At 39.9% G+C, this 26,445-nt stretch overlaps 1 protein-coding gene across 14 annotated transcripts in view; it reads left to right on the top strand.

Annotated features, from left to right (window-relative positions):
• The first annotated feature begins 18,386 nt into the window (after positions 1–18,386).
• The window catches only part of MEF2C (myocyte enhancer factor 2C), a 545,031-nt gene continuing 536,972 nt past the window's right edge, over positions 18,387–26,445 (top strand). For 10 of the 14 annotated variants that reach the window (XM_085632444.1, XM_085632449.1, XM_085632448.1 and 7 more), the window contains exon 1: positions 18,583–18,762. The gene's annotated coding sequence lies outside the window, so the exon portion shown is untranslated. Of the gene's footprint in view, positions 18,763–26,445 lie in introns of all 14 variants that reach the window. The other 4 variants (XM_085632450.1, XM_085632432.1, XM_085632440.1 and 1 more) reach the window with 4 other exon arrangements.

The raw sequence follows: 26,445 nt of genomic DNA, 5'->3' as shown, positions 1-26,445 counted from the left end.
AGTTCCTATGCCTGTGCTGACTGCAAGTTCCATGAAGACCCAGTGGATTAGTTGCCTCCATTATTGAAAAACAGTCCAAGTGGGTTTTTATATAAATGTTCTAATCCCAAGTGGGTGAAAGTTGAAAAGAAAGCGCTGGTTGCCCACCAATACCATTCAAAGGTGAGGCCCCCTCCACTCCGAAAGTGCGCACGGTTGCGAGCACAAGGATCCGCAAATTGAGCGGCGGGACCTCTCTGCGGCCGGACCAGCCGCTAAACACAAAGAAAAGAGTTGTCCCCAATAGAGAGGTCACTCCTGGGGGGATTAACAGCACAAACACCAATGGCAGCAGCAACTTAAGCGGAGACCACAACTTCCAATTGCAAATAAAGCCAGACGCTTTTCAAGCCGTAGCCCTTGTTCACTGGCTTGTACAAAGTAAACGGAGGCTGTGACTTTGTGTATGAGTGGCTAGTCCGGCCGCGAGAATGCCCCGCTGCCTATAGGCGGACCCTGAGTGCCGGGATACAGTAGTGCTTGGCGGCCAGAGGGAGCACCACCCGCTTAGAGATTTGCAGCAGTAAGCAGGTCTGTGATCGCGCTCCCACCTTACTGAGGGATATTATTTAACAAAAGCGGGAACTGCAACCACTGGGTTAATGAACATTGGGGTCCTGTATGTCAGTATATGGACTACCTTAACCAGCATGCCATGCGCCCAGTTGGGCGGGACCTTTGATCCAATAAAAACATTTGTTCTTACGATGCAGTTTTCCTGCTTTTGTGCCAGTGAACAAGAGCTAAATCAGAGCTCGAAACGCGTATTGCTGTTTGGGACCACGAGCGACCTGCTGCACTGTTGACGCTTGCGAGGTGGTGTGCGTCATTCTCTCTGTGTGTGGCGTTCTCATTTGGGGCAACCTGTGAGGATTTGACAAAATGAATTATGCCCATGCCGCTTTGTTTTAATAAAGGTTTCCATGTTCCCCGAAGTGGCCTCTTGCCTTCTCTAATCGGAGGGGTGTTTGTGGATGGACTTTCACGCGCCAGCCAGTGGCGTGCAAGAGGCCCCGTTTCTCCAAGTGGTGGAAGTAATGCTGGCATCAGCTGTTTCAGCATGCTCTTTCCTCCAAGGTATTGGATCAAACTCCTGCCTGCCTCCAAGTGCACACCAAGCAAGGGATGCTGCCAGGAGCAGCTCACGACTTCGGGAGGAGCCGTTTCCACTCCCATTACGACTCACAGCCCGGCTGAAACCTGCACCGGGGCTAGAAACGACAAGGGGACCAGAGTAAGCCTGAGGACAACACCTTCACCTGGGACTATACTTCCTAAAACAACACGCCTTTGCCCTGTTGCCAATCCCACGTAACAACCATCCAGAAACACTGTCTTCTGGGAACTGTAGTCAAGTCTGGGTCGCAGTGACCATGTGACCTGGGTGTGGTGTTCTCCCTCCAATGGGGACAATACAGGACATTGAAAGGTGGGGGCGGACGGAAACCGGTGAGCAGCGGCGTCTGAGGAAGGGTACGATTTGCCAAAATGCATTATGCTCATGCTGCTTTGTTTTAATAAAGGTTTCCATGTTCCCCGAAGTTGCCTCTTACCTTCTCTAATCGGAGGGGTATTTGTGGCTAAATATATATATATATATATATATTCACTGAAAAAACACATAGGTTTCAGCGGCGTTATAGTTAGCTGGACTTTTCACTCATACAAAACCATTGAAATTCCCCCGTTATAGTTAGTTCAGCTAACTATAACTCGCGTGCCTGCAATGCACTGCTGATGACATACATATTACATCACTCATGACATGGTCAGTGACATCACTCATGACATCACTGATGACATCTCAAATGACATCACTGTTCTATATGAACCAACATTTCATATTCACCTCGTTGCTGACATGAAATCATGCTTTTATACCATAATTATATACATCAATGAACCTCAATTGTGAATAAACATAATTGCATTTCATCACCATAAAGTTCATAGTTATAAAACTAATTTCACAATTGTTGTTTTATAAACATCTTCCAAACACATATCATCATCCGTATATCGGTTTTGCCATGGCTCTCTCCAGTGTGTCATCAACACCGAAGAAGGCAGTTCGCCGAAAGGCATTTGTTGCTGGCCATTGGAGAATAAAGTTTTCCTCTTATGTCCCCGTGAGTGCGAGAATTCTTTCACAATTGAGGAGAATAGAGTGGGCTCTATATCAGCTCCACAAAGTGTCAATAGGTAATCGTACCCTGTTATCACAGAAGACAGCACTCACGGGGGAGAGTTCCAATGGTATATTTAGTTCAGGAACTCTGGGTGCACAACAGACGCGTTTCGGCAGGTCACCTTTCTTGATGTTTTTAGCACAAAACACCGGTATCGCCATTACTTTAAATTCATTCTCAGCGTTAGAAAAATGCAACTGACACAGTGAAAGGACTAATCCGGCAAATCCCCACAATCTGAGTGCCAGAATTCCGCCATCTTTGAATGTCAAAAGAACATCAAATCACCGTGAAAATACATATATCATAAGTAAAAATCCTAATAACAACATTGTTAATAAGGAAATACTATCAACATTACAATTCATGATTGTTGTAACCCATAATTAAGCCCTGGATGGGCAATAACTTCAATTGCAAAAATAGACATAGCGCAGTATTGAATCATTCAAAATTCATATGACTATAAGAGGCAGCCACTAATGTATAATCATATATGATGCAACGTTCAAATAAGTGCAGAATATTGAATAGATGAATACATAAAAGAATCATTATCCTCAGGCAGACTCCAAATTATATGTATACCCATAAACGTAAAATGTATATACAAAATTAACTCATTGATCCCCCAGATGTACAGCCAATTACTCACTGCTGTTTAGACCTTGAGGAGTCTTGCTTTGTAAATCAATAATATAGCGTGACTCAAGACGTCTAAGTCTTTGAATTCTATCCCCCCCCCCCTTGGGTTGATAGGTACATGATCTAAACAGAAGTATGTTAAAAAATCTCTGTCGCGTTTATGATGTTGATTAAAATGTCGTGCAACAGGATAAGACTCATCTGCATTTGAGATTGCCCGCAGATGTTCGAGAATCCGAATTTTGGCGGGATGTATGGTGCTCCTAATATATCGGAGCCCACACGGACATGTCAGACAGTATACCGTGTATGGAGTGGTGCAGGTAAGAAACTTTGTTATTTTCTTAGGTATAGTGAGGCCTGGGATGCTATATGACAAGACACGTTTGCTTTTCTCCCACCAGCCCACGAAAAGGTTCGCGTGGCTGGGGGCGAAGCAGGTGCCCATCGCCGTTCCAGAAACCTGTCTATATACTTGTTTCTGATAAATAAATGTGTTGTGAGTCAGACAAAAATCGATGAACTCAATGAGCATGGCATTATGATCAATAAAACATAATGGGCGATTGGCCAAGAAAAAATTAACTGCTTTCAACCCATCAGTATGAGCTATGCAAGTATACAGACTGGCAATATCCAGTACCATCAGACAAAATCCTTCTTCCCATTTCACTTTTTCTATATGCACGAGAAAATCTTTTGTATCCCTTAGATACGATTTCAATTGTACCACCTGTTGAAATAAAAAGTGATCTATATATATAGATAGATGTTCAGTTAGACCGCCCATTGATGCAACAATGGGCCTTCCAGGAGGGTTTATTATGTTCTTGTGAACCTTTGGTAAATAATAAAAGGAGGGAATCATCGGATTCAAACATTTAAAAAATAAATGTTCTTCCACATCCAATAGATTCTTCCTATACCATGTGATATCATGAAATGGTAATCTGTGATACCCTGATTGTAAAGTTTCACATTGGTTTTTTCATAGTAGGAAATGTCAGTTAGTTGTCTACAGACCTCTTGATGGTATTGCTCTTGAGTAAGTAAGACAATATTCCCTCCTTTGTCTGAAGGTTTACAGATCAATGTATCATCCTTGCATAGTTTTTCTAATGCCAGTTGTTGTTTTTTTGAGAAATTGTTGTTACCCCTGCGATATTTCCCTTCGCTTCGAAGGCGTATCAAATCCTTCATGACCAAATCTGAAAATGTATCCACCGCATCCGTGGGCATTTGTGGGAGAAAAACAGATGTAGGTTTGAATGGACTATGTCCACCTATCTGTGGGATATCAAGATCAGCCAATAGTTGTGTTTGGCTAATGGTTGTTTCACCAGCCTCCACATTCACTTCTAACATGCTGTCGATAGTTCATAGTATCCCAAGGTCAATATTGAATAGATGAATACATAAAAGAATCATTATCTTCAGGCAGACTCCAAATGATATGTATACCCATAAACGTAAAATGTATATACAAAATTAACTCACTGATCCCCCAGATGTACAGCCAATTCCTCACTGCTGTTTAGACCTTGAGGAGTCTTGCTTTGTAAATCAATAATGATCCAAATGATATGTATACCCATAAACGTAAAATGTATATACTTCTGTTTAGATCATGTACCTATCAACCCGAGGGGGGGGGATAGAATTCAAAGACTTAGAGGTCTTGAGTCACGCTATATTATTGATTTACAAAGCAAGTCTCCTCAAGGTCTAAACAGCAGTGAGGATTGGCTGTACATCTGGGGAATCAGTGAGTTAATTTTGTATATACATTTTACGTTTATGGGTATACATATCATTTGGAGTCTGCCTGAGGATAATGATTCTTTTATGTATTCATCTATTCAATATTCTGCACTTATTTTAACGTTGCATCATATATGATTATACATTAGTGGCTGCCTCTTATCGTCATATGAATTTTGAATGATTCAATACTGCGCTATGTCTATTTTTGCAATTGAAGTTATTGCCCATCCAGGGCTTAATTATGGGTTACAACAATCATGAATTGTAATGTTGATAGTATTTCCTTATTACCAATGTTATTAGGATTTTTACATATGATATATGTATTTTCACGGTGATTTGATGTCCTTTTGACATTCAAAGATGGCGGAATTCTGGCACTCAGATTGTGGGGATTTGCCGGATTAGTCCTTTCACTGTGTCAGTTGCATTTTACTAACGCTGAGAATGAATTTAAAGTAATGGCGATACCGGCGTTTCGTGCTAAAAACATCGAGAAAGGTGACCTGCCGAAACGCGTCTGTTGTGCGCCCAGAGTTCCTGAAATAAATATACCATTGGAACTCTCCCCCGTGAGTGCTGTCTTCTGTGATAACAGGGTACGATTTCCTATTGACAGTTTGGAGCTGATATTAAAGGTGGGAGCACTCCCGCCGAGATGAGCACCGTTCATGTGTGCGCCGGGCTGGTGCATTCAAGGAGCAAAAATATATATATATATATATATATATTGGATCCAATCCTGATTTCCTGTGATTTGAAGCAGGCGCTGACACCGTGGGTTCTCAAAGAAAAAGATTTATTTCACGACAATGTAGCCCAGACGCGTTTCGGCGGAGCGAGTCCGCCTTGCTCACTGTGACCGACCCAGTATTCGTAAGTCATTTATACAGTCTCTACACATGAAATTAATTAGGCGGTTACTTAGAAACGTTTGTAAACAATGATAAACATAGAGAAAATCACAACGGAAGAGAAGTCTTTCTTCCAAGTCACAATATATATACAACTTCGCAAAAACGATATGACTGATTAACACCATCGTAATTAGAATATATCAGAAGTACTATCTCATCATTCATTTTGGAAAAACATATATAAAAAAATGAGTATGTTTAAACGAAAATATAGCCCCAGTGGGCATACTTCACTTCTATTCTACTTGTTTCTGACCTGATTCCTCTTAATGGTGTTACTAAATCTAAAAAATTCATACTTGCTATTTATGCCTATGCTAGCATAGAATTAAAGTGATGTTCCCTTTAACCAAGTGTTTTTGAAACACAAATGAAAAACAGTGACTAACTAGCTCAACACTCAAAGGATGGATCATCGAAATTTTGAAGAGGCAGTTACTGTCTTACAGATGAACATTTAATGCCTCATCAGCATTAAGGCCATTTGGAATCTTACTGTCCAACATGATAATGTATCTGGACTCAAGTCTCCTTAGTGCCAGTTGTCTGTTCCCACCCCTAATGTTTTTCTTCACACTATCAACAACGAAGTATGTCAGGTCTTCTGCTTTACCACTATGCATGTTGTTGATGTGACGGGCCACTGGGTAAGCTGGATCATTATTACTAATGGCCCTGAGGTGTTGTAAGATTCTAATGTGCACGGGGTGAATGGTACTACCCACATACATTTTGTTACAGGTACAACGTAGCACATATACTGCAAATTCTGTTTTACAAGTATAATGTTCCCTGATCTCCAATGGGGTTTTCCATAAGGGAGTGGAGATTGAACTAGTATTGACTCCATGCTTGCAAGCTTTGCACTTTGTGCATTTAAAAAATCCATTCTGACATTTTAACCAACCAATGCCTTTGGTTTGTGCAGGAGCATTGCAGACTAATTCATTCTTCATGGATTTCGCCCTCCTAAAAGTCAGTTGAGGGAGCTTGATACATGATGGTCCTATCACGGGGTCACATCTCACTATTGGCCAGTGCCTATACAGGATTTGTCTCAATTTCTGATGATATGTGTTATATCCTGTAATGAGCCTTGGCGTTTGTGACATCATTGGCTCAGATTTGGGTCGTTTTGTTTCATTCTTGAATAGCAGTTCTTGTCTAGTAACCTTAGCACATTTTTGCTCCGCAGCTCTCAGAGTTTTATCTTTGTACCCTCTATTGCTAAGTCTCTCAAACAAGTTATTAGTCGAGATTACTAGACTCTCTGTTGTACTGCAATTCCTCTTCATGCGCAAACACTCAGCATAAGGTATACTCTCAATCAATTTGATGGGATGAAAACTTTGTGCGTGAAGGATGGCATTTCCTGATGTTATTTTTCTATGTGTACGTGAATGTACTTTGTTGTTCATGGGGTATAGTTCTAAATCTAAATATACAATAGATTGCTTGCTCATCGTGCCTGTAAATTTTAAATTTAACTCGTTGTCATTAATGGCAGCAATGAAATCATTAGCACTTTGTTCACTACCCCTCCACAGGATGAAAATATCATCGATGTAGCGCTGATACAACATGACATTGTTAGACATTTGAACATTATATGTCCTCCTGAGTACCTGCTCCTCCCACCAGCCCATATGCAAATTCGCATAACTGGGGGCGAAGCAGGTACCCATGGCTGTACCTTGTGTCTGTCTGTACATCAATTTATCGAACATGAAAATATTGTTCTCTAAACACCATTCCATCATTTGCATTATCATGACAGTATGTTCATGAAACCTTATGTCCCTCGTGCTTAAATAGTGTTTGGCAGCTCTGAGACCATCCGAATGTCTTATGCTCATGTACAAACACTGTACATCCAGTGTAACCAGTAGGTAGTCTTCATGCCAGTTGCAGTCAAAAATCTTAGTTAAAAAATCTCCGGTGTCTCTAGTGTATGCGGGCAAAGATTGTACGAAAGGCTGAAGAAAAAAATTGATGAATTTGCTAGTGTTTTCAAATAGGCTTCCTATGGCGGATATGATTGGCCGCCCAGGCGGACATTCTGCGTTCTTGTGGATCTTAGGTAACAAGTAAAGTTGTGGTGTTACAGGGTAATCATTTTTCAGATAATCCAACTCATTCCTTGTTATTAGCCCATTCCTTCTCCAATCGTACAGACTTGCATGGTATTTTTCTTTGATGCTAATGATGTTGGTAGCACTGATCCTTGTGTAGCAATTTTTGTCCGATAATTGGGTTAGCGCTTCTTTGTTGTACATTTCTAGGGGCCACAGTACAATGTTGCCCCCTTTGTCTGACCATCTTACAACGATATCGGAGCGGTCCTTGATTTTGCACATTACCCCTGAATATTCTTTCGGTTCCTTATGCCTCCTTTTGTTAAAGGTATTGCTACTTTCAAGTGCCAGAGATTTGAGGTCCTTGATCATTCTCTCTGCAAATATATCAATATTGTCCCTGGGCATCAACGGATTAAAAATGGATTTAGGTCGAAAGGGTGTATTAACAGACACCCCCGTGTTGAGATCTGATATACCGCTTGCTTGCCCAATAGGTTGTTCATTTGCTGAGATCTCATTCTCCAGATCTGTCATGTCCTTTAGGAAAGTTAAATCTGCCACACTTAGGGTTCCAGGTTCATGAGATGTAATACCCTCCTGGTCCCTGCTTTCTTGTTTTTGTTTGGTGTTGAAGAAATACTTTCTTAGTTTCAGTTTACGTGTGAAGTGGTACAAGTCAATTCTCGTTTGGATATAATCAAAATTAGTTTCCTTGCAATATGAAAGTCCTAAAGCAAGGATTCTTTCCTCATTTGGTGTCAAAGCCATAGTTGTGAGATTGACTACTGTGTTATCATTTGTGGCTGTCTTGATTATTTCCTTTTGTTGCGCCTGTATGTTGATCTTTCTGTTTTTCTTGCCCCATTTGCGGTTTTTCCTCCTTCTGCTCCTTGATTGAGAGCTTTGTTTGATGAGTATTCCTGTCTTTGAGGTCTTGGACGTAGGCTCATCAAACGCTCTACACGTAAAAAACCAAGTTCCTGAATCGGTGTTGGTGCCTTCAGTGGTTGCTCCCTGTTGCCACTCGTTTCAGGTTCAGATTCGAATTCCGAACTCAATTCTGATTCACTCGGTATTTGTTGTGTTATGGGGCCAGTGGTTGTTTTAGATAATTCCTGGCGACGAATGTTTTCAAATCTTCTTGAAAATGTATAAATTCTGCCATGTAGGTAGTCATTTCTGTCTCGCTGAAATTTACTGGCTTTTCTGTCTTTGATGATATATATTCACTTAAAAAACCATAGGTTTCACACACGTTATAGTTAAGAATTAGCATTTAAAAAACCTTGCAAATTCACTTAAAAAACCATAGGTTTCACACAGGTTATAGTTAGGTGGACATTTCACTCATAAAAAACCAATGAAATTCCCCCGTTATAGTTAGTTCAGATAACTATAACTCGCGCGCCCGCAATCCACTGCTCATGACGTCACATATTACATCACTCATGACATGGTCAGTGGCATCCCTCATGACATCACTGATGACATCATCCTTGTGATAGAGTGGCGGTCGCGCGAGTTATAGTTATCTGAACTAACTATAACGGGGGAATTTCATTGGTCGCCAGTAGATAGTTATAGTTAGGACCGTGTTTCCATAGGGAATCTGAAAATTCTATTTTGAATAACTTTGGCGCCGGTTGATGAATCCTCACGAAATTTTCAAAACTAATGGGGAACTCTGCTCAGCTCCTACCCTGAAAGTCTCGGGGTGATTCGTCAAGCGGGGGCCGAGAAGAAAGGGGGGTCCCAAAACACGTTTTCCCCATGTTATTTTCCATAGGACCTTTAGTCGAAGGTACAGCCCGAACGGCTGAACAGAATTACTTGAAATTTGGCAGAGAGGTAGTCCTCAGGTCAGGCATGTGCCTTTTGCATATATGGAGTCAATCTGTACAGTAGTTCCTGACAAAATTGCAGTTAAAAGTACATAAATATCTCTATGCGGACACCGTGCATGCACCGTGCGCGCACCGTGCCGTGCGCGAGCGTAATTCTGATTGGTGGCTACATGTCAGTCAACATTCGAATCGGTCGAAATCAGGAAGTGTTGTCCGCCATTTTGTTTGTTTTGGGTGCGACACTGAAAAAGAGAGGTGGCGAACGTGAAAAAAGGGCAGGGTAGAGAGTTCCTGACCCCCTAGCCTTTGTCAGGGGGGTCTCTGAAGGATCCCGAACAGTGACATTTTTTTTTATTTTTTTTTTAAATCGCGGGGTGCGCGCACGGTGCGCGCACGGTGCGCGCACGGTGAAAAACCTTAAAAAACATATATAATAATACATACATAACTTAGCATTTTAAAAAACCTACAAATTCACTTAAAAAACCATAGGTTTCACACACATTATAGTTAGGAATTAGCATTTAAAAAACCTTGCAAATTCAATTAAAAAATCATAGGTTTCACACATGTTATAGTTAGGTGGACATTTCACTCGTAAAAAAACAATGAAATTCCCCCGTTATAGTTAGTTCAGATAACTATAACTCGCGCGACCGCCACTCTATCACAAGGATGATGTCATCAGTGATGTCATGAGTGATGCCACTGACCATGTCATGAGTGATGTAATATGTGATGTCATGAGCAGTGGATTGCGGGCGCGCGAGTTATAGTTATCTGAACTAACTATAACGGGGGAATTTCATTGGTTTTTTACGAGTGTAATGTCCACCTAACTGTAACATGTGTGAAACCTATGGTTTTTTAAGTGAATATATATATATATACATATATATATATATATATACACACATATATACACACACATATATATATATACACACATATATATAGACATATATATATTCACTGAAAAAACCATAGGTTTCACACATGTTATAGTTAGCGGAAATTTTACTGATAAAAAACCAATGAAATTCCCCCGTTATAGTTAGTGCAGGCAACTATAACTCATGCGACCGCAATCCTCTGCTGATGCTAATACTGTATTTAGACACTTATTTACCCATGTCTTCTTCCATACATTTTTAGCTATACATATATTGCAAATATTTTTTTTCATAAAGACACATATGTCATCAGCAGAAGATTGCGGCCGCGTGAGTTATAGTTGCCTGCACTAACTATAACGGGGGAATTTCATTGGTTTTTTATCAGTAAAATTTCCGCTAACTATAACATGTGTGAAACCTATGGTTTTTTCAGTGAATTTGCAAGGTTTTTTAAATGCTAATTCCTAACTATAACGTGTGTGAAACCTATGGTTTTTTCAGTGAATTTGTACGGTTTTTTAAATGCTAAGTTACTTTACGCCATTCGTGGCGTGCGTGCCCACTTAACGCAGTTCGTTCCGTGCGCGCACGGTGAGCTTCACGCACCGTGCGCGCACAGTGAGCACGCGGTGCGCACCGCGCGCCCACTTTACGCAGTTAGTGCCCACGTTACGCTAGATGGGCCATGTACGCACGATGCGCTTCGCGCACCGTGCGCAGATGGAGGACATATGATGCACTTCGTTTTTAAAGGTAATATTTTAATTTTTCGCAATAGTTATAAGCCATGCACAAATGGTGCCCTTCGGGCACCATTTGCACACGGGGTGGAGAGAGTGTGGATAATTTTTTTTTGTAATATTTTTTTTTTTAATATTTTCGTTTTTCACTTCTGTGATAAGCAATGCACAATTGGTGACCTTCGGTCCCCTATTGCACACGGGGTAGGGTTAGTGTGGATAATTTTTTTTTTATATATATTTTTACCGTACGCGTACGGTAAGCGTAATCGGCGAAATTAGCGAAAAAATTAAAATTCCGTTTTTGGCCTTGGGGGATCTTTGGGGACTCCCTCTACATGGCTATGTGTGTGGGAGCTGTCAAAACAGCCCCTTTAAATGTTTTTGTGCTTTGTTTGTTAATCATCTCTCTCAGTGCGAGAGAGAAAATGGCGGCCGCCGCTTCCTGGTTTCGGCCGATTCGAATGTTTACTAAGATCTAAGAGCCAATCATAATCGCGCTCGCGCATGCCACCGTACGCGTACGGTAAGCGTATCGTAAGCGCACCGTAAGCTGGCTCAGATATATATATTGATTTAAAGGCTATTTTCTCAGAATCTACTGAACAGATTTACACCAAACCTACAAAAGGCACTTCCTTGACCTGAGGACTACCTCTCTGCCAAATTTCTAGTAATTCTGTTCAGCCGTTCGGGCTGTAGCCCTGTCTAAAGGTCCTATGGAAAAATGCATGGGAAAAACGCGTTTTGGGACCCCCCTTTTATCTCAGCCCCCGCTTGACGAATCCCCCCGAGACTTTCAGGGTAGGAGCGGAGCGTAGCGCCCCACCTATTTTGAAAAATTCGCGAGGATTCGTCGACCGGCGCCAAAGTTATTCAAAATAGAATGTTGCGGATTTCCTATGGAAACGTGGTCCTAACTATAACTACCTACTGGCGACCGCCAGTAGGTAATACACACATATATGTATATACACACATATATATACACATATATAGATACACATATGTATACACACATATATACACACAGACATATATATATACATATATATATACACCCATATATACACACATATATACACACACATATATGTATATATACACATATATACACACACACATACATATACACATATATATATACACACACATATTTATACACATATATATATATACAAATATATATATACACACATATATATATATATATACACATATATATATACACACATATATACACACACACACACACACACACACACACACACACATATATATATATTCACTGAAAAAACCAAAGGTTTCAGGGGCGTTATAGTTAGGAATTGGCATTTAAAAAACCTTTGAAATTCACTGAAAAAGCCATAGGTTTCATGCATGTTATAGTTAGGAATTGGCATTTAAAAAACCTTAGAAATTCAATGAAAAAACCATAGGTTTCAGGGGCGTTATAGTTAGCTGGACATTTCCCTTGTACAAAACCCTAGAAATTCCCCTGTTATAGTTAGTTCAGCTATCTATAACTCGCGCCCCCGCAATGCACTGCTGATGACGTCACATATTACATCACTCATGACATGGTCAGTGACATCACTGATGACATCACTGATGACATCTCAAATGACATCACTGATGACGTCATCCATTGAGTATGTGTTTCTGAACAGTTTTAATATGTTTAATATATATAGGGAAAGGCCTGTTGAAGAATAAGTGGGTGTACAAGTGTGTGAATGGGTGATTTTCTAGGTGCGTAACTGACTCTATAAGTGAGTCATTAAATGTATCTTACTGCAGACTAGTGACTAAACTGTGTGAATGTCTGTATCTGTCTATCTGTTGATGTATAAACGGCTGCATGGTTTTGTGAATAGCAATATGAGTGTCTCTATGGGTTATTGATTGGTTGTCTGAGTATCTGTATGGGTGCCTGAGTGTATGTGTGGGTGGGGTGTGTGTGACTCTGTGCATAGATGTGTGAGTGGGTGATTCTATGGGTGCATGGTTTTAAGAGTGCAACTGTGATGGACTGTATGGTTGGGTGAGTGTATGTAAGGGTGTGTTAGTGATTGAATGTATATCTCAGTTGTGCATGTGACAGTAACTACATATGTGAAACACAGTGTATATGTGTATAAGAGTAAATAACTATCTATATGTGAGAGTGTGTGATTGCGGGACTGGCTGTATGGATGAGTGTGTGCTTGTATTAGTAATTGAATAAGAGTGTCAACATTTTTTAGTATTTTTATGAGTAAGTGAACTTGAGTGTGTTTAACTGTATAGGTGAGTCAATTGGACTGTGTTGAATTATTTGCACAACTGACTAGGTGTGTCAGTACCTCAATGGATGATTGGCAGTGTTTGAGTGTCCATATATGTGTATAAATGCATATGATAGTCTTGTACGGAGTGACAGTAAGTATGAGTGACTGCACAGGTGAGTGAGTGGAGGTGCATGTAGATCTAAGAGTCAATGAGTGTATATGTAGTTATTGGTATTGCAGTATCTATGGTCTTCAAAATGCCCGTCTGAAATTTTGAGTTGGTGTATCAAAAGTTATATTAGGGTGTGAGAAGGTGTACTAATTTATCACATAGATGACATCATCAGTGATGTCATCAGTGATGTCATTTGAGATGTCATCAGTGATGTCATCAGGGATGTCACTGACCATGTCATGAGTGATGTAATATGTGACGTCATCAGCAGTGCATTGCGGGGGCGCGAGTTATAGTTAGCTTAACTAACCATAACAGGGGAATTTCTAGGGTTTTGTACGAGGGAAATGTCCAGCTAAATATAACGTCCCTGAAACCTATGGTTTTTTCAGTGAATTTCTAAGGTTTTTTAAATGCCAATTCCTAACTATAACATGCATGAAACCTATGTTTTTTTCAGTGAATATATATATATATATACACAAATCCTGGTCACATAGGGTATCCATATCGCAAATTTGATCAATTATGGATAAACCATGTAAATGGCAATGTCCATAAGGAAATCCTATGATGATGTCGACGTTTCGACCCTTAAAAGAACCAGTCCGCGGGTCTCTTTAGGACAGCACCATTCAATAACTGACTTACAAACAAATAATTCATCCCTTAATATACTCGTATTCTACATGTGTGAAACATCACACCACTAATTAAACTTGTACCTTAATCAAAAAGGCTGACACTTGCATCTTATGTATAAAAGAGGCAATTTTACCTATAAAATTTATGGACACAGGGTTTACTGCCATTAATCAAATATATAAATGACACACCCCTTTTCTACCAGTGACTTTTGGTGCAGTGTAATTTTGGCTACACTTTTACACATCACAATTACATTACATAAACGTGCACTTACTTACACATATACATTTAAGATTTTACTATATGACATGTAATATCAATCTAATGCGCTGATAATTTAAATTCACTTGTGTTTAAATGTGCAATAAAGTTAATATTTTAAAGTTATCCTAACTAGGTCTGTTTTCAATTGTGCATGAAATACTGTTTTCCATTTTTTGCTCACATGACTTTTCCTTGCAGGTGCAATTCACATTGGATTCTTAGTTGGGAATAGATATAATATTATATAAGCGACAGAGAGAAAACCTGAGAAGAAGGCTTTGACAGAAGAACATAGAGAGACAGAGCATTAACTGAAGCGTCTATTCAGCACTTTTGCAACATGGCTTGAGTGAGTAAGGGCGATGTCATTCCCATGTCCAGAGGGGGATACTTTTCAAATGTTTTAGCTTTCAATGCGAGAATGGAAAAGGACAATGGTACCCCTGATGATGCACTCAGAGGTGTGTTGCTTTTGAAATCCTAATGGAAATTATTGATGTTCATACTGTCTAAGGTTAGACTATATTCCTTTGGACTTTGAGAGGTTAAGACCTCTATGCATATTCCCTTTGAATCTTGCCCAGTGTGGCTTAAACAAAACACTCAAATTCCCTTTACCCCAAAAGATTATTGACCAAGCTTCTGCAATGCTGACACCTTCCCTTTACTTCTCAAACTTTTCTTATTTCCCTATTTTTCTGCAGTCCCATAATTTTTGAGATCTCTTACGTTACAAAACCATCCTCTTAGTTTGGACTTTAACTTAGATGATTCTCAATTTTACTCATGTTTAGAAGAGAGGACCAGACACTCTTCTTCAGATCCTAATGTTGATCTTTTGTATTACTGTGACTAAACTTTCTGTTTTTTTAATACTGGTGTGCATAGATTTCTTATGGAGATTGGGTTTCCCAGTTGTTATTATGCATCTTTACAGCATGTTGCTGAGATTTATATACCATAACTTGATGGCTAACATGTAATCAATCTTCTTAACCAAAGTTACTGATTCCTGGTCCTAATTGTGAAGCCAAATGGGTTACACTGTTAATTGCAATTGATTTATGTAATTTTAACTCCCATCACCTCCCAGTCAGAAAATGAAAGGTCCATTGGAGGACGAATGGTATGAGGGTTTACCCAAAATACAGAATCACTGTCATCCTCACAAGCGCCACCTCCTGACCTCCCTCAGAACTTCAGAGCTTTGTGTGCTGAAGTACAGTTTTTTATTTGAATGTTGAATTCATTTGAAAGGGGTGCACCAGAGCTTTCGAATAATGTATTTGCACTGTGTGCTCTTGGATGTGTCAAGCAGGAGAAGAAAGACTCAAGTTTACAGGTGCTTTGGCTGAACATTGAGGGGCTGTGATGGCCACACCCCCACTGCCGCCATTGGCTGCCATCCTCACAAGCCCTACTCCAGCTCTTCTTCAGACCTTCATACCTTTGTGCATTTATGCGCACACAAGCAAGATCTAGGGACAAGGTCATAATCCCAGGTCAAATGTTTCAGGATTTAAGTAATCATTGGAAATAGTTTTGGGTTTTTACCACTTTAACTAATCATGTTGTGTGGCGGGGGGAATTGTAATTTCAATATATCCACAAGGGTAAAAAAAGGGCTGTAATGACTTGTGTTAGGCAAACGATCAAAACATCCCATCCACAACACAGCCCAAGTCAATGTAATACCTGCCTCGATTAAAAAAAATAAGATATGGAAAATGTTCTTAAAAATCAAAATTCTCTTCTTAGTGTAAAAATAGAAGCCATAGAGTCTCACATATATTGTTCTGGAACCTGGTGTTTAATTTGACACTTGTCTCCAAAGCATTTTTGAAAGGAGCGATCATCTGAAGAGAAAACGCAAAACTCAGCTATTCTAACATCTTTTATTATATAATCGAAATGAAGAGAAGCAAATAACTAAGCATGAAAAAAAAGCAAAGATATAAGCAACAGGCCGAGTTGGACCATAATATGGGACACGCAGAGTATATACCTCTTAGTTAGGGAGAGTACCATTAAACGGACGTGCAATATATATAAAAGCAAGAAATACAAGCCAAACAATTGTATATGTAACCACAAATCTCCAATAAAAAGTCCTTTTAATGAAGCGTCTCCCCAATTACTTTGCATCAGTGAAAGTGCTAGCAGAAAAAAATCTAATTCCGGCAGCATGTGGAAAATGATTGCTAACAATTTATCCAAATGTATCACAATCTATTTTTTCTACCAGGGATTCTAACAGAAGAAGAACAACTAAATGAAGTCGACAAAGGCTCAAAAAGAAAGGAGAATATAGCTGTGTGAAAGAGGTTGAATATCACCCTCTGGCAGAGGAAGATTATATGTGAAATTGTAGTTCTGTTAGATCAATTGAGAAGAAGATTGAACTAAGTTATATCATGGAGAGAAAAATAGGCGAACCATCTGCAGAAGGAGCCAAAGCACAAACATTTTGGACTTGTGCTATTTCACGTTCTTGGTTGTCACTCAGGGCACCGCTTGTCTACATTTGAACTATGAGGCACTGGTCCGGCCATCAATGCAAGGTAGTGTAAACCATCTGCAGGAACATCCAGGTGTTCTCCATTCTATTGGACAGACCCTTCACCATCCACACATTACTGAGAGCACTTCCTTGGTAACACACATAAATGTATGGAATACATGGGCTTTGCAATGCATTAACAGTTCCTTCCTATCGAATGGCCCATTCTGTTTCTTGAAGGATACACTCCACTTCTGCATACGTATGCCTAAGGTGCAATACGCCATAAAATAAAAACCAAAGACACATAACCCAACCCTCCACTTCAAAAACCGAACATACATGGGGCGAGGTTCACAGATGGGCTTGATGCAATGTACATTTAGTGGCATTGCATTGTGCAGCCAGGCCACACCAAATGCAGATCTTCTAATTCACAAAGAGTGCAGCAGGCCATGATGGTGAGTGAAAGTGCTGCATTGCACTCCTACCATACTTACCTAAGTTTTCACTTACTCCTGTCGCCCACTAGGAGAGCGGCTGGGTGGCCTGCTGGTGCCCCCTTGCCCTTCACCAACATGGGTGGTGCAGCACATCTCAGAAGAGGCCGTGCCCATGCCCGGAGGTTCACTTCTTTCCACCGCTAGTAAACAGGTGGAAAAGCAAAAAATGTATAGATATACTTATTCTAGGGATGACCATATCCATATCGTGTTTCAAAAACGGTGACCCCCTCCTTACCTTGAGCCTGTACCCTTAATACCAAGAATGAAGGTCTGGAAGGCCAGCATGAGCGCATCTGTATAAGCAACCTTTGTTTCATTATAGATGCACACACAATGTACACTGCACAGTCCAGAGCTCCTCAGCAATACCCACCTGATGTGTAAAGTATGATCTGAGCACACACGAGCTCCTAGAGAATATGCCATGCATTTTACTCTCTTCTCTTTTAACCTCTCTGTACCCAGCACGAACACATTTCAAGATATGTTTCTGAATCGGGCTGTGGTTCACGATTTTCCCAAAGTAACAGAAGCAAGTAAACAAGCCGGCCAAACAGTGACGACCAGCGCCCCTCCTTAGACACACCCAGCTATGCAGGGGCAGAAGCTCAGAACTGCGCGATGACTGTAGCGTGGAAAAACAGACCCGTCAACATAACTATATGTTTGAGTACAGACAATGGAAAACAAATATGAAAATCATTTAACAAGCAGTGGATAGCTTTTTTAAATCATTGGAACGATATCAGTTATGAATGCCTGTTTGTGGTACTGCTACAAACGCCAACAAATCACGATAGGAGGCGGATATTGCGCTCTACATTCAAACACGCAGGTTAAAAAGAGGAAGTTGAGCTGCCATGTTACAGCATTTTCTATTTTCAGATCCACGATTTTTGGAGAAGTCGCCTGATTTGATTTTTTCCATTTGAACTTGCAGCGTGCTTTTGGGGGCTGTAATTCTGTGTTCTTTCGCCAGCGCTGACAAAGGTCTGGCTGTCAGTGATACCTTTTACAGCTAAATTTAAACCGGAGTGACAGGAGCAGGTGCGCCGGGGCTTGCCAGACACTTGTGCGCTGGCATCACAATTCCATGGGTCAACAACTAGAGGGGAAAAAGCTGCTCGCCTCATAGACTGAGGCTGAGGCAGCCCGGACAGGGGGTTTCTCTTCAAAGCCAGCTGGTCTGGCTTTATTTTACAGGAATTTTTTTACCTGTCAGAGTTTTATCAACGTTACCCTCAGCAGGTGCTGCAGGGAAGGACTTCCTGGAGAAGCAGGGCACTGGTGAGTTATTTGAAGTGAAACAAGGGTGTGTGTGATGTGTCGGATGCTGGGGACGAGCACAATCTGCGTGTTTGGTGAGCGAGTCCCCTGATGCGGGAGGTTCGCTCTTCGTGGAGAGCAGGGCAGGGCAGGGCTGCTGGTGCCCTTCTGTGATATCTCTGGGGTGGATCTTCAAGTTGACTTATTTGTATTTTCGCAAGCAAAATAGTTTACAAAAATTAACGGGTGAAATGAAAATAATGATTTTGCTTGCCATGTCTCAAATAACAAGACGCAATTCCAGTTGTGTTGTACTCTATATTAATAGTTATTTATCTAATTATCATGAGTACTATTATTATTAGCTATGTTTCCACCAAGGCAAATGCTTTTCTATGTAATGCCTTTCTCACTGGTGTATTTATGAATGTAGAAAAAAAAATCGAAATAGTTTAAAGTTCCTATGTATTTGTGTGTGTATGTGTATATGTATGTGTGTGTGTACGTGTTCTGTGTGTGTGTGTGACTTGTCAGCCAGTGTATGTCAGTGTATCTGTATTTACTTACAACTGATTGTGGTTTTGGGGTGTAATTTTGGGGATCTTCTCACGCTGTTCTAGTCTTCTGATTCTTAACATAAAATAACAAAAACATAATTTAACAAGTTATTGAACACAGAATACGGATCGATGGAAAAACGAGCTAAAATGTTGCTGTCTTGCGATTTCATTTCGAAATGTTTACTCGTCAATAACTTAAGGTTGTATCTTGAAATTGATGGTTTTAGCTCATCACACCATATGTGAAAAAGAAAGGAACTCTTAAAGCTAGTGCCTTTCTTTAGAAAGCTACAAGCGGCGCTGTACAATACTTTCTTGTTATATAGACTATGATGTGAATGTTGCAAACACAGTTGGCAACTGGTGTGAAATACTAAGGTAGGCATGTTGTCAGCATATGGTCATTTTCACTGGCCTCTGAACATCAGTTCATTGTAAGCCCATAAACAGGATCCCAGTGATTTTGGTGCACTCTGGAATGGCCGCCATCGACGCTCTTACATTTCCCCAGGCCCGGCCGTCATTCTGCAGAATGTTTGTTTTCTTCACATAATGTGAAACTTGAATATTGGGCACGTCATAGAGCAGCAGGGAAGAGATAGCCGGCAGCTTGTTTCATTGGTGTTAAGAAGTTTTTCATGTGGCGCAGGGGCAGCGCACATTTGTGAAGCACAACCTAAGCGCCTCCACAATCTTCAGCAAATACCCGCCTAAGGATTTTATTAAGCTAGAGAGGGGCAAGTGCCGCCATCATTTTTAGTAAATACCCCTATTCACTTCTGTAGACGAGCATGACCCTCCACAATCTTTAGTAAATAACCACCTAAGGATGTCATTAAATTGCACACTTTTGTAGATTCATTTAAGAAAATGCACTTTCTTTGCGTATACAATGATTTTTTCTGTGGGAGCGGGGGAGGGGGGGGGGCAAAGGGGGCCATGATGCTGAAATGGTTGCTTTATCTTGATGTTAAAGTAAGTGGGTGAGGTTTGTGCCAGTTGTACATAAATTGAGGTGAATGTAAAAGTGTATGTTTGCTGATATCACATGCTTGCAAACACTTCATGGGTGAAGGAAGTTTAGATTTTCTGTGTTCACATGAATGCAGTAGGGTGTCCCCGGGATATCTGACAGAAACGTTCAAAGCATACCCTAGTGGGCAGCATATACAAATTTAGAAGAAACTTCAGCATGCTCAGTTGGTCAGTCTTTTTTTTAAAATATAAGACCGACTGCTGATAATATTAAGAAAATACTAAAACTCAAGCAGGCTATTTCCGTAGTATGTTTGAGGAGTTAAATAAAAACCATGCGGGCTGCTACTTGAAAAGCACTATTAGTGATATGGGAATCAGTGCGATCAGTTATACCGTGCACACTGCGAAGCGAACAGCCTTGCAGAGCTTCACTCATGAGCGTCATCAGTATCAGTTATCACTTACAGAAGAACGTGTACACTAGACAAATTTAAACCAGATAGACATTAGAGCAGTTGCGTCCGATCAAACATCATCATGTAATGCATAGGACATGCCAAACTCCATAGGAGAGTAGCCATGCCAGGCAATGTGGGGAATTCAAAGCAGATCACTATTAGGCTGACATATGTGTGGAAAATGTATGCCGGACATGTAACACGCATATGACGCAGCAGACAGAGAAGTTGGTAAGCCTTTAGATCTTCTGAAGTAAAAATATATCCAAATATTACAGACAGCGTTCTTTTTAATTTATAGGCAATGCATTTAAACACAAACAAAAGCAAACCGACCTATTTGTGTATTTTTTGTTTTGTTTAGCACCTTGGGTTTTGTCTTGAAGCCCCTGTGTTGTTATAAATTACATTGTATTATCATGTATGATTGTGAGGGCTGTTGGAAGCCATAGTCCTAGTCACTGGTATGGTTTACAGGATAGGTTCCATAAGTAAGAAACAATTTAAACTCTGCAACTTTGATCAGGTTGAATGTGTCCAGGCGATGGGAAGGTCGTTCACTAGAACCGAAACTAATTAGTAGACGTCAAAGCCTTCTGTGAACGGTGTATCCCCAATATACTGGAGCGTGTGAGATGGATATAGGATTGTTTTTTCTTTTTTCTAATTCTTCAAAAACTCAGTCAATAAATTTAAATATGTTCTGTTTCTCTTACCTCCCAACGGAATGCATTGAGGAGGAGCGCAACTCAAGTTACTTAAAAAAAAGTTCATAGAAAATTGGTGGGCCATTACCAACATTCGCTCGTCAGTTGACTTTAAAATAATGGAAAATGGATTTGTAGAGATTGACCAAAAATTAATATGCCCCTTTTCTCGAGCTTTTGCCCACATTTCTCAGTGTCCCATGCTCCTTTGTTGGGACTGGACTGACTGACAAACAAGTGTTTTTTCTGGGCTGGTATGGCACCTGTAGACAATAGCCACTTGTTGCTTTAAGTTCTTTTTGTTTGTGCAGTCTAGGAATGTCAGTGATTATGTCATTTGTGATGAAATAATCCTGATATGTCAAGCATAACATTGTGTGGTAACCTTTATCTTTCCTTGTCTTTTTAGGTCTTGACTACAGACAGCTTTTCTGTCTGTTGGCTAAACATATTGCTCTCAATATACATAGCGTGGGCTTTTGATCAGTACCCTGCTCATGGTTGGAGGGCTGGGTTGTCTACCTCACTCTCCTGCTCTTCATTTACTTTCTTTCCTCCCTATTCCTGTGTTTAACCTGTCCCACCCTGAAGCATTCCAGTCTTACATCATGCTGATTGGGTGTTTATATCCTTCCACTGCTGAAGCGCCTTACTTTCAATAAAGTACATTTTGAGTATTCCATAGGAGTGCATTTGTTGTTTTGCTCTCTCCCCCATTTGCTGCTTACCCCTTCACATCTCCCCTCTCCCATTCCCCTCATGCTTATGTTAGGTTCTCTGCCCCATCCACCTTTAATTTTGTTATCATTTTTTTTAACTATAGCTCCTCAATTGCGCCCCCTCCTTTCTCTCGCATCACATTTATTTCCTCTCACACTCTACGTACTCAACCATTCCTCATATGACTGTCCCTCTTTCATTGTAATTTTTTTTCTCTTCATTGGAGCACCTTGTAGCTGCAATTTGCTGCAAAACTGCTCCTTCCTCAAGCTGCATTTCCACATATATTTAATTCCTTTTTCTTAATTTACTGCTCCAAGATCATTGTCCTCTATCTTGACTTAGTAAATTAAAAAGACAAACAAAGGTGCTGCTGCATCATCGATGCATGTGCACCCACACAACATGACATATGCACTTTTTATACGGCATTACACATAAATGTGTACTTGTGGTGACTCGTATGTACACATCATGGCAAGTTGTACGCCAGCATCATGACTCATGGAAGCCATATTAGAATGGGTTTCATTTTTCCAAGATTAGCGGACATGTATGCACATGCTAATGTACAAAAGCCTTGGCTCTGCCAAAGCTTTTATAAAGCAACGTTAAATTCACTATTGTATATATGATATTCGAAATATTATATATTTCACTTACTCAATCTTGTTGAAATATAGTACATCACTCTAGCCTTTGTCCACATTGTATTTCTTAGTCTTCAAAACAGAGAGTGTGATACACCTAGAAATGCTTTAATGCAGAATGCACTTTACACATTTATATTGGAAGCATACAACAAATTTCTATTTATGAAACTGGCATTATCTACTTAGTTCTTATTTTATCCGCGTTTTATTACAATGTGCTGCTAAATGCTAAAGGTGCAACCTAGAAGTAGCAATAGACTTCTGAGAGCCGTTAACATCTTGATGTTTCAAGATACACCATAGTTTCACCATTCTAGGTCCAAAATGTCAGCAAGTAACGGAGTTGAACATACAAATGTAAAATATATGCATTAATAAATGTTTCATGATATATTGATAATGCAAAATATAACTCAATATATATGCCATTCAAGTGACAAATAATCAAAGCAGAAAAAATTAACTTTTGTTTGCACTGCACTTTTCTTTCTAAAAGTGTATTAACTCATACAAATTGAAAATCATTTCAGTTCAGTTTGCTCTTCTATGTGCCATAAGTCTAGTTCAAAGCAGTAACAGGCTAGGCACAGCATGATAAGCCCAAACATCAGTGTTAACCTATGAAACTGAAGGTCACCTAGGCTCGTGACTCCAAAATGAATACACTATTTGTAAATTCTAAATTAGTAGTCAACAATAGGCAGTATTGTCAACACAAATCGAAACAGGTAAATAGTTTATAAGAACCTGATTCATAAGGCACACCAGAATTCTGCAATATTATATGAGAGTGAATCCGCTCTGAAGAGTGGGGTGTGGACAGTCCTTGGCAGGAGTGCCGTGAAAAGTTGGAGGAACTTGAAATTTGTGCGTATTCTCTAACATTTTCTTGCCCTAGTCCCACCCTGGATCAAGTAAAAGATTTACTCTTGTGAATCTATTTCCAGGGAGTAAATGTGGAGAAGGCATTCCCCAAATGGTGGTTAGTGAATTAATTGGGGTATCAACAGGGAAAATAGTCAGGGCCGGACTGGGAACCAAAACCGGCCCTGGCAAAGTGCTCGGCCGCCCCCCCCCCTCTCCCCTGGGGGGTTGGGGGTGCCACCGAGCTCTTTGCCAGGGCCGGTTTTCGGCTGATTTTGTTACTGGGAAAACGGCCCTGCAACAAAAACGGCCCCCAGGGGCCCAAACCCGCTACTGCCAGTCCGGCCCTGAAAATAGTTTCCAGATTGGAAAAAGAGAAAAAAACAGCATTCTAAAAGCCTTAATCCACTCAACAACTACCCAAACCTTTACAAGAGTAAATGTACTATTTTTGTGTAGGTGAACTCTAAAAGAACAACTGTTATACAAGGACCTAATGAGCCTATACTGAACAGTACCACTGTTATGTTGAAAAAAGTATTAGACATCTATTTTCATTGTCTTAATGCATAGGAACCCAGAAAAGACATTGGCCAGATTGTATATATTAAAACGTGTACAGAATTTAACACATTTGTAATGCATGTGTAAATTTCTTTTTGTTGCATAAATGGCTTTTCAAATATATATTGTTGTCCTTATCTCTTCTAACCATAACCCAACTATAGGTGGCTAGTCTTCAACCAAGTTTGTAATGTTTGTATTACAATAGCATTTTTCAGTGCCCATTTTGTAAAAGAATAAGTGTCAGTGTCCAAAGATCTTCTCAGAAGAATGAGGCTGGCACCGGTTCGGTGACCACTAAGGCTGTTAGTCTGTAATCCACCTAATACCTCTGTAATGGATTACCAGACACCCTATGCCCTTTTATCTCACTCGTGCTTGTTCCTGCTTTCTCCCTTTGCAACAATTTTCTAAATCTTACTCTTGGGAAATTAACAATGAGGTAAAAATGAGTGCTGTCCTAAAAAACGAGTGCCGGTGGCCCAACCGGCTCAAATTAAGTACTCGTATTTTTCAAATAGGAAGTTACCTTCAATTCAAATGATAGATAAAAAAATCTTTTTAATAGCGATACAGAAGAGTAAACGAAAATATGGCAAAAATGCAATAATATTATAATACATGTATGCAGCAGAGATACAGTACAGTTAAAAAGAATCCACCCACTAGCATAGCAATCGTTAATCAGCATTTTCTTTTTTCCTTACCTCTTATGATAAATAAATACTGTAGATTGCTTTTGACACACCGAGAACCCTGCATCAAATGCAAAATATATGCTGTTCCAATAACATTAAATAAGAATGGCCTAACACACTCTCTCCACAGAAGCAAAGTGTATCACAGATTAAATGGCCTGCCCATCATTTGGACACAAGAGTTATAACTATATGGGCTTGACCTCAAGCGAAACATACATCATTGACCCATAGTAAGTAGCCCTTGTAACCCATACCACATTGCAGGACTAAATATGACTATGTCACTGGCTATGTAAAGACCCATATTTCTTGAGCAAATGATTTTCGCTCCGCAAATGTTGTGCAAATACAGTTTTTATAACCATTAACCATCTGTTGTTTGGTGTGGACATACTTTTTACCCCAAATTAGAAAATCATAACACTCATAAGCAAGTCAGAGAGTGTTAATTGATTGCAAGGGTTGAAGCACGCTACAAATTGTTTGTCTGCAGTCTTATTGGTCCATGGTGCCACCCAGAGAAGCCAATGTGCTAAATTAATAACATTCGACATGTAAGCTCTACTACTTTTTCCAAGTGTTGGAAATGCGAAGAAAACAAACATCTAACAATTCTGTTATGGACCACTACGGTGTCCTGGAAGAAGAAGTCCTCCCCTGAATTATTGTGATTACCTATTCTCAGATGAACCTGAGCAAGAAAATATTACACTCAACCATTTATCTCACTTGAATTCAATATGCATATTAAATTACGATGATTTGTAAAAGTGCTTTGTTCAGAAAAAGAAATACATGGAGAAAGAGGAAGCCCAAACAGATCTGTCACGGGTAGAATTAATTCCCTCCCCTGCATTTGAAGGTGATTGGAATATCCCTTCATTTTGTGGGAGTGTTGAAAAGGGTCCATGGGGAAAATATTTCTCTGTAGAGGACAAAAAAGAAGAAATTGAAAAACCTAGATATGTAATTTCAAAATGGGAAAGGGGATTTTGCAAAACATTTTCAGGATCTTGCCTGGAAAGCTTCTTTGCAGCCCAAACCAGGAATTTTTTTTATTAATTCCAAATTGCCACTAAACCTGCATTCATACGAGTTCAGAAACTTGCATCCATGAGGAGTCAAAAACCTGCTAGTGCAGATTTCATGCTGTTTTTTTTAATAGGCCATGTATAAATATGGTACATTTCCTTGACTCATCTTTGTAAGTCAATTTACTGCAAATCAATTGTCCCTGAGCTACCCATACAACCTGTTTCATCTATTTTTAAAGTTGTGAAGGTATACATATACAACTGCTTCATTAATGTGATGTTACCTTCTGTTTTCTGTTATATAAATTCTAACAGAATCTGTGTGAGTTATTCCTTCCGCTTTCAATCCACAAAGATATGACCAGGACACACTGTTGTTTGAATGAAAAGACCCAACATTAAATCATTTTAAAATATGAACAAGTTAAATCTTCATGAAATCAAGTTAAGCTTCTCAGAAAAAAA

Source organism: Triturus cristatus, chromosome 2_1 (assembly GCF_964204655.1).
Source record: "Triturus cristatus chromosome 2_1, aTriCri1.1, whole genome shotgun sequence".
NCBI classification, from domain to species: Eukaryota; Metazoa; Chordata; class Amphibia; order Caudata; family Salamandridae; genus Triturus; species Triturus cristatus.
Note: the sequence above shows the minus strand (reverse complement) of the source record. Positions and strands in the feature narration are given on the sequence as shown.